The sequence below is a fragment of the Trachinotus anak genome, unplaced genomic scaffold, assembly GCF_046630095.1.
Source record: "Trachinotus anak isolate AG129_WGS33_773 ecotype Australia unplaced genomic scaffold, CSIRO_AGI_Tana_v1 ptg000004l, whole genome shotgun sequence".
Lineage (NCBI taxonomy): Eukaryota > Metazoa > Chordata > Actinopteri > Carangiformes > Carangidae > Trachinotus > Trachinotus anak.
The window spans coordinates 4,103,481-4,117,123 of NW_027273855.1; the positions used below are offsets into that span (position 1 = coordinate 4,103,481).

The 13,643-nt window shown below is 41.0% G+C and overlaps 1 protein-coding gene across 1 annotated transcript in view; it reads left to right on the forward strand.

Moving 5' to 3' along the window:
- The first annotated feature begins 738 nt into the window (after positions 1-738).
- The window catches only part of gnb1a (guanine nucleotide binding protein (G protein), beta polypeptide 1a), a 39,006-nt gene continuing 26,101 nt past the window's right edge, over positions 739-13,643 (forward strand). The window contains exon 1 of the mRNA XM_071475318.1: positions 739-1,144. The gene's annotated coding sequence lies outside the window, so the exon portion shown is untranslated. The remainder of the gene's footprint in view (positions 1,145-13,643) is intronic.

The window sequence follows — 13,643 nt, forward strand, 5'->3', positions numbered from 1 at the left end:
AAAGTCTATCACGATAAACAGCTGCAATTATCTCTTAAATTTGAATCCTTCTCAGTAAAACTACAATATCAAGGTTGGTCACTAAAAGTGTTTGTGGTAGTGAAGGTAGATGTTGTTGTGGGTGCACGCTGGCACGGAAGAACACACACCTCTGTAGTGAAATTTGTGGCGCAGCCTGGTTTGAATTGCAAATGAGACAGCTATCTGCTTGAAGCAGCAGCTGTGTCGAAATGAAAGTCACATTTTCCTGGATTTCTCAAACATGTTCATGGACACAAAGTCACTTGAGGCCATACACACCCTATAAAATGTACTATGATCCCCTGGGGAATTAAAAAGTACACAGATTTAAGAGTGTACAGTGTCTGAAGGGATACTATTGATAAAAACATAAGTGTATACAATATTTATTGAAAAAAATGTAATTAATTATTCCTTGTAAATTATGGTAAAAGAGCCCCAAGAACCTGTACAACACACCAGCTTCAGAATGACTGGCATAAACACAGTCGTTTCAACCACTTCGACAAAGCAAATGCTCATATTGGCGCCACTTGTTGATTCCAGCTCTGTAAAAGAACAGATGTGCGGAATTACGCGCAGCTTTCCGGCAGGTAGACGCGTCTAGGTGTGCCGCTGTTACCAAAGATGGCAGCGTTTCCTGGTGGCGGAGTGGTCGCCGACCCTCCGCCGTACGTTGTGACGCTGCCGTAAACGTGGGGTTTCCCAGACCTGAGTGCAGGGTTACCGCGCCCATCTCTGCTGTTTGATGGCTGGAGGAAGCAGCGACTGAGATCCTGGCGTGAAGGAAGAAAAAAAAAAAAAAAAAAAAAAAAGAGGGACGACGACGGTGGGAAAGACAAGAAGGGATTTTTTTTTTGCTTTGAGTTGGAGTTTGCGTCGAAACGGAAGAAAGCTCAATCGGGACTCTGACACGTCTTTCTGGGTGAAACACCGCCTCGTCTCTGCGCCTCTGTGCCGGTGTGTCTCCCCCCTCGGCGGGTCAAAAACTGGGTTCGGGGAGTGCCGCTCCTCGGTAGCTAAACTAGCTAAATCTGAGCGCCTGGGCGGAGAGAGGAGAGGCAAGATTTTGCTGTGTCCAGTCAATGTGATATAAACAACGGATACCCTCGACTGAAAGCGGGTAAGGATGTGTATTGATATTTGAAATTGCGCTTCAGGAAATGCATTAAGCGGCTGTGCAGTCGGCGAGCCTGCCGATCAGGGAGGACGAGCGAAAGGGGTTAACTGGGTTGAGTGGCTCCTCCGCCTGAGTTAGCTGCTGTTAGCCTGCTGCTAGCTAGTCGTTGCTGCCAAGAGAGTGGGTGTGGGCCACTGTTGGAGAAACTTAACGCACTGCGTTAACCCAGGTGTCAATAAACTACAACAATACTGAACTACATTTATCTGTAATGGTTCTGTCCGGCAACCAGGTGGTTAACGGCCGAGACTAGTGTTAAATAGCAGGTTAGTTGGTGACAGCTCGGTAGGTTAGCCAGCACCCCTCTCCAACGTCCGGGTATCATTCTCCCTCTCTCAAGAAATAAGCTGTCTAGGTTAAACTGTATCGGCTGTGATTTAGGAGCCACTTTACCCCAGCAGTATTTCAAAATGGGGCTCAACCGAGACGTAATATCTACCCCAGCTATCACCAACATGTTGGGTCTGTACGTCGGCTCACATTTTTTCACATCTTTGCTCTGTGGATGGCCAGTGATTACCAGGTAAGCTAATTGGTCGTACATTCGCCACTCTCGTTTTTATTGTTGACAAACCCCAGGCGAGCTGTTTAAGGTGATTACGTGGTTGCAACTTCTTACACTTGCATAACTCAAACGAACATTAAAGGAGCTTGGATTTACTGGCACTCTGGTTGAAAATGTGTAGCATCATGCAATTGTCAAGGAAGGGAGTCTAAAAATGGCCACTCCACCAACAGAATCACCACCACCCCCACTGCTCTGTAGCCAGTCCATACAAGTTAGCCAGCAGCGGCCCCAGCCTGCGTCTCCAGCCTGCGTCTCCAGCCTGCTCTGGCCGATCTGGGTGTGTGTATCTCGAACATGGCAGCCAGAACAGTTTGCCTGTATCCGTAGTGATTATGAAGGGTGTTGTTTTCGATTGCCGCGCTTATGTAAAACTCTTGCATTGAAACGGTGATATTTGCCTTGCTGAAATAATTTTACGTAATGCCGAATATCTCAGCCGTGGACACTTATTTTGACTGGCCGTGTTTAAACGGGCTAATTGAACGAACAGGGTTTAATTTAGCTCATGGAAACGAAACCATAGCGGATTACAGCCACTGTATGGCACGGCTAACATTATATGTTAACATTCCCACGTCCAGTCTGCAGTGTCAGCCGTCCGGCCGTCCGCTGGCGGTGCCGAGAAGGAAATGGCAAATTCGGTAGCGCAGTTCACCCTCAAGCATACAAATAATACATTTATATTAATTGCCAAGTGGTGACAAAGCTGTAAAATCGCATTTGGGGGGTGGGGGGGGGGGGTAAATAAAAAGACAGGCGCCGCTGCTGACCTGTTAGTGGCAATAGCCATTTTAGTTTTACGGGTGCCAAACCAGCGTCAGTTAGCGAGCAGCACGGTACAGCCTTAATTTGAACTTCTTCTTTTAATGATGTGAAAACGAGATACTCTAATTGGATGTTGACAATCTGTTTATCTCGATCGCGGGTCTGTTGCAGGGCAGGTTGTTAGCAGCTACAGTCACCATGCCCCGCCGGGCCGCGCTGCTCCGGAGTGTTTCGAGCTCTGGCCCGGAAAACGGGCAAGTTTTTTTTTTTTTTTTTTTTTTTGTGTTTTGTTTTTTTCTTTTCTTTTTTTAATCCCCGATGAAGCATCAAATCCCCCGTCAGCACACCAACATAATGTGTGACAGGAGAAGACAGGAGTCCGGAGGTTTGAATGTAGTGGTAGACATTTCGAAAGATTGTGTAGCAACGAGCCAGACGTGCTGTCGCAGGAAGCCGAGCCGAGCGCCTCCTCCAGCACCCGGGCAAGATCTCTGTAGCGTGCCGCTTCGACGAAGTTATTGACCGGCAGTGGGACGATTTCTGCATCGGAAGAATCGGTTTCCGAATATAGCCGATTTCTATTCGTTTCAGATTTTTTTTTTTCCAATCGTTTCTTAAAAGAGCTATTTGTATTATCTGGTTCACAAAGATGAATTCATTTTGCCAGTGTGCCCCCTCCCTCCGCCTCCTCGAATGAATGGGTTCCTGTATTCAGGGCCCAAGCAGCTGCAATGAACAAGATGGCGTTCAAAGCCTTTTTCATCACCGCTTTTTCTCAGACTGAGAGAGACAGCTGCCGAGCATCGGATGGGTTCAGGCTTGGCAGGAAAGATTTCTTTGATTTTTCCCCTCTCGTAAAAATGTACAGAATATATTTTTAATAAAAACGTTTTAAAGCTGTTAGGATTCCCGGTCAGATGAATCTAATATGTGCACCTTAGATACAGGACAACATGGTGGGGATGGGGTGTTGTACATCTTGACTATGAACCTAAATACCAGGATACATGGCAACTATGATAAATATCTGTGTGATTTATATTAAATAAACACTTGATTTGCATATTTTGATATTAAATGTGATGTCTTATTTGAAGCATCTGTAACCACACCTATGAAAAATGGGACATATTTTTCTTAGTTCTCACTGGTTACAACAGTTAAATGTTATTGTATAGATTAACAAAAAGGTCTATAAATTAAAATTTTAAACAAAATATTTAGACATAGGTTTTGTTGAGGTTTTAGATCCACTGTTTTTTTCCAACATTTTTTTTTTTTCTGTGGTCAAAACACATTTGAGCATTTATTCAACTCAAAAACTTTACCTTTCCTGTAGTATAATGTGCCTTATACACTTTTCCACGTTTCTTCTTGTCAGATGTATATAATACGTATATATGTTTCCATGTTTTATTTTGGCTGCGTAGTTTGTGAGCTTGTTTGGGTTAAAGTCTAACAAATTTGCATGACACTACATTTCCTTGTTCCATTTACATTTAATTGTCAAGCATTGACCCTAGTCTCCCAATACTGATCTTTTCTTTTTCCTGTCCTCTTGTCACTCACAGTAACTCTCACTATCTCATTTTAACTGGAATTTAAGACTTTGCTGTGATTTATCAGATTATTTCTTTGTGAATGAACTGGTCAAGCAGATAAGACTTTTAGCCTAACTGCTTTCACCTTGTAATCCACTGGAGATAAAAATAAACAAAGCACATATACAGCATTAGACTGAGCATGTTTGAAGATTTTTTTTCAGTAATGGTTTTGGTTTGAGAACAACCTGGAAGCACATCCAACAGCATTCAGTTATCAAACTAAGCATAAAACATCGTTCGATTTAATGTTAGTATAGTGTGGGTAACATCCAGAACCCACAATTTAGCTGACACCTCCAAAGTAACTGGCACCCTGTCCAGTGGCCCTGGTGGACAGTGATGGCATAATGATGGCGGACTTTTCCGAAAAATTGTATTGATACAATTGTGATGATACAAGTGGTGTATGGTGTAAGCTTGTCTGACTGCCTTCATGACAGTAATGTGTGTCTGAGCAACATTTGTCCCTGGGTTTGTGCACAGCGGAGCTTGTCAGTAGGATGAGCGTCAACACCAAATAATGACCATGTGTTTAAAACCTGTAGTCATTAGTCCTTCGCGCTGAGAGTGTGTGTGTGTGGGGAGGGGGGCTTTTGTTTTTAAATAAGGATTTTTATCCAGCTTATGCATTATTTTTAATCTGCAAATGCAGGACATGAATGGGATTAAATTCTTACTCTGTGGATTTCACTCTTTGGGATTATATGGCTTTGGTCAGTGATAGTGCTGATTTTTCTTCCCATCAAATATGATCCAGTTTTTAACTGCATCCACTAGGCGTCTTTAAAAGGAAGAATTTACTGTCTGTGACTTTGCAAACAAATACCTGGATAAAAACACCTACATCGATGGTAAATGTACCAAGGTTGCTGCAGATAAATTTTATAAATATTGAGACCATTCACATATAAATACAGGTCTAAATGATATGCATCTACACCTTTTAAATACTGTGCAATATCTTGTACAGTGAACTGTACACTATAACCATAGAAAGGTAAGTGTCGTAATAGCTGCCTTAATATGTTTCTACTCATTTAACAGTGGCAAAAGAACAGCACATATTTATCTATGATTGGTAATTTATACAGTGTGGCAGCATAGGTGTGTCACTACAAGACTCAAATAAACAGGGCTGCACTGAATTCACATTATCCCAAGCGACTGACAGTTGTAGAGAGGTTGCTATCTGGCCATGGCTGTTGGTACCAAATTGTAGCTTGTCCAAACAAAGATACTCTTTGGTTTGTCTAACATTAGACACAACTTAACAGAAATATATTAAACAAAGACAAATCGTAAAGGTTGTCATCCATAAATACCACAGTCTGGAATATTTACATCCAGGGAGCTCATACCTTGGACCGGTCACATTCATTAGTTAAAATCCCCCATTTTCAAATGGGCATATCCACACCATGCCTTTTTTCATTAAAAAAAAAAAAAAAAAGCAAGAGTGTATGTGATGTGCCTATTAACACTGGAAAAAGCAGATAGCCTGGTTTCAGGTGGTTAACTGCCCTGTTTTTTCCAGCACAGTGTTTTAGTATTGTTAACAATATATGTCATCAGTCTGTTTTGTATTTGTCTCTGAGTACCCATTCAGGACTGTTTTATCAACTGTGTGGTCGAACGTGCTCCACGCACCCGAAGTTCCACCACACAATTGATGTCTTGCTTCCTAGTTCATCAAGAGAAGCTCTTTACGGTTATGGTTGTCATTTTAGGTGAGAACTCTTGAGGTTTCCTCAGAAGTTGCACTCTTGCCTTTCTAACAAACTTTTCTCACCAAAACAACAACATTTTGCTAACTCAACCAATCTGGCTGTGCGAATGTAGGGAAGTGGGCTGTCGTTTCCTAAAAGACTGCCATATGATTGGTTAGAAATAACTTCCTCTGTTTGATGTGATCGGTTATTCGTACATTGTCTAGCATACTAACTTTTCAGCAGTATATTCTCTCATTGAGGAACTGTTTCCATTGTGTTCAGTTGTTTTATCATTTGTATAACCCGTTTGAAACACCGGACAAAAAAAAAATTGAACGAAAGAAAATTGTCTCATTAAGTTGGGTAATATTATGTCTGTGAAAATACTGTAGTTTTATTCAACATGCAGATACATTTACAAGTTACTCAGATGTGTCTTTTACCACAGGAAGGCATAAAGAGGTACTGATGACTTCAGGTGTGCGACCTTATCAAGTTGTAGAGAGCATAGGATGTAAATATAATGTGATGAAAGTGCATGGCACACTGTAATGTTTTTCGTGTGCACATAGTTTTGTTAATTAATGACATCACTTAGATATTGCCTTTTGTGACTAAATATTAACCAAAAAACATGCATATATTTGACCTTACCCAAGCATTCAGAGGTGGTAGCACAGAAAAGGCGGAGTACTCTATAAAAAGGATGTTGGGGGTCAGATGCCACCATAATCATCTTATTGAGTTTAAAACAAAAAGAGGCCTAGTAAATAACATGCTCTTAAAGCAAAACTGGTGGCATGTCATCGTGCTGTGGTTAACCGTCTGAACACTACATTTTCTGTAAAACATCTGTTTTTCTGGTTCCTTATTACATCACTTAAGTGCAAGTGAAGGGTAAAACACAGTACAGCATGTCTGCTAATAGATAGGCCGAGGCAGCGATCTCTTCATCCACAGTGGTATCAAGTAGCTTATTCTTGTGTCTTAATTTGAATGCACCATTAGTGGTGACCTCTGCATTATATCTTCCATTACTTTAATCTTAAGGCTCGTGTGTTGTGGTTAAGCAATCTAAAAACTTTTTACTCTTCACTCTCCAAGCCTCCTATAGAACACAACTGAAACTGATCCATCAGGATGTGTGTTGCACATCCATAGGCAAATGTAGGGATAAATATTGTGTAGTTGTAACTCTCTGTTGCTACAATTGTGTTTTTTAACAGTACCTTGGTCGGATGCTGTCTAGGCTAGGAGCTGAGTACATGTATCCAGTGGTACTGATCATCAGTTGAACTATATTAGTTATATCCACATCACACACATATATACACACATTTCACCAGTTGCAGGTCTCTGGCTATTTTTAACCTCAAGTGCAAGTGGAAGGCTTAGGGCTTCAATAGACTGAAGCAAATTTGGCACATTCTCAACAAGATGTCCTTCCCTCTCCACCAGAACAAGATGGAATTTGTGTGCTTTGACTGCCCTGAAAGTTCCATCTGATAATACAAGAGGAAGAAAATCCTAGCACGTTCCAATCACAGGAATCTTAACAGGATCTATGGAACTTTTTTTTTTTTTTTTAGGAATTTGGGGGCTTTACCTGCATCCTATCTGGATGAGCCTAAATTTAAATTTAGTATCTGAGAACTGTTTTGCCCAGCAGAAGGTCCCTATACCAGAGGTGGACATTTCTTGAGGTGTTTATTCTTTGTTTCATTTCTTGGCCATGAATATATGAACATTGCAGGTTTCTGTACGTGCCATTTGCCTCACTATTCGGCGCTACTGGTCAAATACAGCTGCTGACCAGGTCTTTTCAGTTATTCTCCTTTCATTAATCTGCATGCAGAGGTACAGCTGTGATAAATCTGGCCAATACATAAGCTAATTTTCCTATTTACCTGAGATATGGTGGATGATAAAGATGATCTAATTGGGAGTTTAATCTGTACTTAAAACTGCAATGAGTGTTGCAATGATCTTGAGCATTCTGGAAACTGATTCTGAGACTGTGCGTGTTTCCAACTTGTTTGGCATTGTTGCATCTTGTCACAGTTTCAAAGTAACTGCAAATTTACAGGTTATTTGGAAACGTATGAATGCAGAACTAATCACATGAAATGTTAACCAATAGCATTTGTGTATTGGGGCTGTAAATACCTGTGAAAGTTAAGGCCAGAGGCCTGAGACCGTTGTGCCGACTGAAACCCGAAGCATTTGTATTTTTACCAGTGAAAACAAGACAGTCTTGATTTTGAATGTAGCATATTGCCAACATTACTGTGAAGTAATGCTATGCTCCTGCTACTAAAGACCACCAATAATCACATCTTTGCCAAAAGGGATTTTTAGCACAGACCACATGTGACCAGCCAGATGTATGCACCTGCTCATTCCATGTCTAGGTTGTAAGGCAAAATGCAGACAATAAGTTCTTTCACCTGGACTCATTAACAGAAGGATCTTCAGGAGGATTTAAGGACTCTGGGAGGTGTAGTTACACATTACTCTTAGTAGATCAGTGCACGTGCTTGTTCAAATATCTTGCAGCTATGGTTTAGAAAGGCGTGATTTAGTTCAGCTTTTGCTTTTGTGGGATCTTTGACACAGGTTGCCGTCTAGTAACATGATTGGTTGTAATGTTAGGTGTGATCCATTACTCCAAATATAGCATATGGGTTTTAATTTGACAATATGGTGTCAATGAAAAACATACTCCCCAAAGAGACAGAAACAGAAAATGGGCACATATGGGCAAGCGAGGGGAAAACTGATGCGCATATATGGTCAAGAGGAAAGAAGTGAAACTTATGATTAACTTTTATTTGGTAATTCTGTAAGTCTGTGGAGCTACTCTACAGACTGGTGTCTCAGCCAACAACCAGAGATTAACCTGTGACAGCTGTGACACATAAACGTGTACAGCACAAGCTGAATGCCCATTCAGTAGACCCACATCATATGCATGTGTTCTGTATAAAGGGGTATTGTCTCCTCTGACGTGACATCAGGAGCTTCCCAATTTTCTTCCTATCCACTCATCGGCATAGCATTGGAAATATCAATTATATGGAGGCGGATATGCTTGAGTTACATTTGGGAACCGCCGCACAACAAGGTGGCAGCAAGATGTATGCCAAATATGTATTCTGACTATTTCATTTCAGTCCCCTTTGGACCTGTTTTATACAAGGCTTTTGTACAGTAACGCAATCAACAGTTGTGTTCCTGAATCTCTGGTTTGCTAAGCACGCTTTTCTGTTTGTCTATTTCGTTATGATTTGTTTTTTCTCCCCAAGCTATCCCCAGGGTCAACATAACAAAGGAAAATCTACCTAGTGTTTGCACAGTGTGTAGATTTGTGTGTAGTTTGACTGTAGGTGCTGTTATGTATCCATAGCTTGTCACCACCACCCAAAAGGGCTTAGCCAATGTTTTGAATAGTCAAAGTAAGTGGCACCAGGGCCGCGTAATGACCCACACACAAGCCTGTCACCACTCAGACACCGTGGAACCCTGCTGAAAGCCCATCACAGGCCCAAGCAGTACTTTGCATGCCAACATCTGCTCTGCTTTGTATAGAGACCGCCTCTGTGTCTATTTACATTCTAGCCCTTACATTTGACTGCCACAGGGAAAATGTGACCAAACCTGAATCCCTAGGTGACAGGGAAAGTCTGCCAGTATTAGTGAGATTTCTTCCAAAGCAAGAAAGGCCACAGTCACTTGAGCAAAAGAGTGGGCTAGCTGTCATGTGACTCCCCACACACACACTTGCTCTTCTCTTGGGAGCTTGGAGAGAAAGCATGGGGGGAGGGGTAAGATTATTAATGCAATCAAAGGATTGTATTTTATGTTTTAAATAAAGTCATGCTTTTGGCTTTGGGCTAGCCTGACCTTCTTTCCTTTTTTTTCCTTTTCCTTTTTTAATCTAACTCATTCATTTCCCTGTATGAAAAGCTGGTTGTGCTGCTGTCCAAAGCACAAAACATACCTTTGTTAATGTATGTGACTTTTTTTTTTGTCAGCCAACACTACTGCTAGTCTGGAATTTTGTTTTGCTTAAGCCTTGTTCTGAGACTTGTGTTTTTTCTGTGTTGTGATGGTCAGGATTGTATTACTCACATCGTATAGTGAATTCTACTGTCAGATATTTGTCGTTCTCATTAAGCTAGTTTTATTTTCCTGTTTGTACTTATTTTATGATAGCTAATGTCTGCTGTTCCTACCAACAATGCAGCCTGTCTAGTAAGAGCACACAGCATCATGGAATGTTTCACTAATCAATCAATTAAACTCTACTGTCACTCCCATTGATGTTATGTCCCCTATCACCAGACATTACCAACAACAGACAGCCACACACTGAGAGAGCGCACACATAAAATTGTGCCCCGTTAAAGGGACAGCTCCCCAATTCCCCCATCTAGCTTCAGTAATGTTTGTAAGTATGCACAAGCCTATTTCAAATCATGCAGTAAAGTTTTTTTTTGAAGAATTAGTGCTGAAAAGTGTAGATGATGAATACATGATGATGATGATGATGAATTAATAACAAATTATTTGTTATAATGTGATAAGCAGTCTCAGAAATTACCTGATCTAAGATAATTTTGTATTACTCATTGTAAAGACCAAAAACAGGACTCTTATCGCAATAGTGGTCTGTTGACAGGTAGTGTTGAGAGCAAGAGAACTTGTGCACAACAGGCAGCAGCTTGAACAAGCAATGCAGCAGGAGCTGCATTGGATTTTTAAAACACAATCAGTTTGCCTTTAAATTGAGGCTTGATACCCACACCTAGTTTCAGATAAGGTTTAAAAAAAAATAAAGAAATGCACCATGTTCATTTGCATGGTATAACAACAAAGGACTTTGTGGCACATTTTTTTAACAGAAAGATATGAGGAAGGCAGCAGGAAGTAATGGGCAGCAGCGCTATCAATCAAAAAGTATTTTCGACCCTCAGCCTTTTCAAAGTTGTTTTTACAAGGCTTGAAAGTTTTGAGGAAGCTTTGACCTAAAGCTTTGGGGAAACAAATCCCAATAAATGTGTATTCATGAAAAGTCAAATGATTCTATAATACTGAATTGCTTTATAATGGTAATATTCTACTTAAGATACCGGCAGCATACTGAACTTCAGTCATGTAATCCATCCATTTTCTGTATGTACTTAGCCTGTGAAAGGTTACAAGGGGCTGGAGCTTATTCCACCTCACAAGCTGCAGTAGGTGGGATGCACACAAGAAAGCCTGTCAGTCCCATGGGTAACACCTGTATTGAAACCGTATTTACATAATTAATTTTGGAGGCAAGTTAGAGTCACATGTTGCCTCACCTTTTAAGACCAATTTAGGGTTTAAACCCAGTGCCAAAAGGGAACCAGATAACATTAATGAGGCAATGTGCAAACTTTGCCTGAGGAAGATGGCAGCATTTGGGGTAACACTTCCAATCCGTAGCTATTGAGCAGACACATGTTTTATTTAAAATGTCTGGTGAAATCAGTAACACTGGTACTGTCATGAGTTTATTACCTGTTGGGAAAATGTCCACACCCTGGCATCCTTAGTAACTTTGCATTGTGTCATTGACAGTTGTTTTTCTTAAGTTTTTAGGTAGTGTGACTGGTGTCCAGGATATGCAAGGGTTTCATCATACACTTATTGCCCATGGCTCCAAGTCCACTGATGTGGAAAGGTTTTTATGTCACACATGCAGCTCCAATGTGTCCTGAAAGATGCTTTTTTTTTCTAAAGACAGCCCTTTAAGAATAGTTGAATAATGAAACCATCTTTCTGGTACAATTCCACTACACCAAACTATTCAGGGAAAAGGTAAAGCTAGCTTCTTCAAGTTAGAAAATTGCTGTGCTGTACCGTTTCACTTTTCAGTCACATAAATTGTGCACATAAACTGAGCAGAATATCATGATCAGAACTGTGTCAGCTTATGCATACTCATTTGTAGCCCCAGGATTTTGCCCCACTTTCAGTGGAGCAAAATGGGTTATGGAGCCCGAGGCTGTTCATTTTCATTTCAGCCATTCTTCTTGAAACCCATAAGGATTTGAAATCCACCTACTCCTCAGACATTGGTGAAAGAAAATTTAAAGTTTGTCAACCTTTGCTCATTGCCTACTGTAAGTCATTAGGAGAAGTGGTCAGTCATGGCACAGTGCTAATGGTCACACTGTTGTTGGACAGCCACTCAGAAACATCCCAAATTTTATAATGACATGGTTGTGCAAGAAGAAGAACTACCACCATTCTCCCCTTTGCCGCTATAGGCAAGGCTGGGGTTGGTGGTTGTTCTGACTGTAGCCACTTTGTTATTCCTGTCAATTTACTATATTTACCTCCATCAGGAGGTCATGTTTTCACCTGTGTCTGTTGGTTTGTTTGTCTGTCAGCAAGACTGAACAGATTTGCACCAAACTCGGTGGAGGCATGGGGCATGGGACAGAGAAGAGCCCATTACAACCTGTGAAAGGGGCGGATCAAGGATTTTTTTTCTCCCCTTAACATTGCAAGATCAGGAATTTTTTTGACATTTTTCATTTATGTCTCAGCAAATAATATATGGCTGCTGATGTAAAAATGAGAACTATGTATCTTCTTGATGTACAAGTTTGTACAGTTCGGTACAGGTCCAGATAATAATCCAGATCTGGTGAAAGACAATGATCAGCCCTGATGGAGGTATGCGCGCTGCTCAGTGCAATTCCAGTTTGTGCTGCTTCTACTCTCGTGTTTCAGGGAGGGGGGGTGTTTGTGTTCATCATCAAACAGACCACCATATTAGTGCTGTCACATACCCTTGTAGCTGTGTTTCTTTCTTACTGTTATATGGAAATCAAAACGGTGATGGCAGTTTTTCACAGTTTTCTGATGTTTACGGACTAACTGATAAGAGAAACTGAGAAAATAATCAGAATATTAGTCAATAATGAGAATAGTCCTTAGTCGCAGCCCTACACCGTTTACATATACATTAAGGTGTTTACATGGCTAAACCATTCAAAGAATAGTTGAAGAGTGGAAGTGTTTTTTATTTACTCTTGGTTGTGTAAGCCAAATTGTATCACATGGCTCATAATTTCAATGTCTACCAGGCACTTACATACTTACATTTCTTAATTGAAATGAGACATCTGAGCAATTAAGTTTGGTCAAATTGGGAGTAAAATTTTAACTAAAAATCAGTGTCCACCACTACATAAAATAGCACCTGGGTTGTATAAAAAACTGTTATTCTAAAGTCTTTCCCAACCATGTAAACAATCCATCACCATCTCTCCATGAACAATGATGCATTTGAGCAGTTTGGCATATAAAATTAAATGGAAAACCATATTTACAAACATTTTCATACTTCACCAATTACAGCTCATTTCACAATATATTCTTTCATGCTGATGCTGGGCAGCCAGGCAGAGTAAGGATTCACTTTCTTTTCTCCGGTGCTGCAGTTGCCCTGATGTTTGGTAGGAAAACACCAGTGAGAGAGAGAGGATGTATGTGCTGGAAAGAATGACAAAGTGAGTGAGAATGGAGGGGGCTTTTAAGAAATGTCCAGGAGCAATCCCCTTCTGTCTTCTCTTACTGCACCATCAGCCCCCTTGTTCCTGCCTTCTTTGTGACCTGGTTGTGTTTCAGCTACATTTACCATGCATCACTTCCCCACAGCACTTAGATGGACCCTCACCCACCAACCAGACTAAAAAAGAAAAAGGGGGGCAGGGGGAGAATCCCACTTGCTCTTACAGTATCATTTTGCCTGCATT